This window comes from Anneissia japonica, unplaced genomic scaffold (genome assembly GCF_011630105.1).
Source record: "Anneissia japonica isolate Jap-2015-1 unplaced genomic scaffold, ASM1163010v1 scaffold1785_len1016330_cov206, whole genome shotgun sequence".
NCBI classification, from domain to species: Eukaryota; Metazoa; Echinodermata; class Crinoidea; order Comatulida; family Comatulidae; genus Anneissia; species Anneissia japonica.
Genome location: NW_022694363.1, coordinates 178,154 through 178,995, shown reverse-complemented (window position 1 = coordinate 178,995; position 842 = coordinate 178,154). Strand labels below are relative to the sequence as shown.

The following is an 842-nucleotide window of genomic DNA, read 5'->3' as shown; positions in this document are numbered from 1 at the left end:
CACAGTAGGAATCCGAACAAGATCAGCAAGGTTGTCCGATTCCAAAATTTTAAATAAATCTGCAATCACCGATCATGCTACACAGCTAAATCATATTCCAAATTGGGACATAAAAATATTACAGAAAGAAAGCTCATGGTTTGAACGAAAAGTCAGAGAATCTTTATGGACTAGAAAAACAACAGATACTATGAACAGAGATGAAGGAGGACACATTCTATCACATATCTATGATGTGGATCTCGGTGATCAATTATTATTAACTAATTATAATGTTTTTAAATATAACTTAAAAAAATACCTTACTGACCTAGCCTAATGTTTTAAATAAAATAAAATGCAATTTTTACCAATATTTTATCTCAATTTTACTGTTTTAAAAATACTTAAAGGATTGGAATTTTTATATATTTAAATTTTAATAATGCAATGTAACTTTTTATACTGATTTTTAAATTTTAACTTTCATGTTACATCTTTGTGTTTGGTATTTCTTTGTGGAGAGCCTCTCGACTGTTATTTTATTTATAACATTTAGGCAATCCTGATTTACCTTTGTTTGTGCAATGTCTTTGTTTGTAATTTTTGTAATTTTTCTGAGGCGAAATAAATGATATGATATGATATGATATCATATTGAACCACAACACTAAGAGGGGGAGGGGGTGCTTGTCGACGACGCAGCGATGCACTTCGACCTCAACAACACCAAGGTGACGTCAGACCAGACTGGAAATAACATCACCAGTCTACTTGAAAAAGCGAACGGATCGTTCACGAAACGTAGTGAGAGTACTATTGGTTTTTATTTTGCTGGATCAACACTAATGAAAAATTTCATA

General features: G+C 31.6%; 1 protein-coding gene across 1 annotated transcript in view; it reads right to left on the bottom strand.

The window, feature by feature from the left end:
* Nucleotides 1–842, bottom strand: part of LOC117101028 (neurotrimin-like) — a 45,742-nt gene that overhangs the window by 38,831 nt on the left and 6,069 nt on the right. The window lies entirely within an intron of this gene.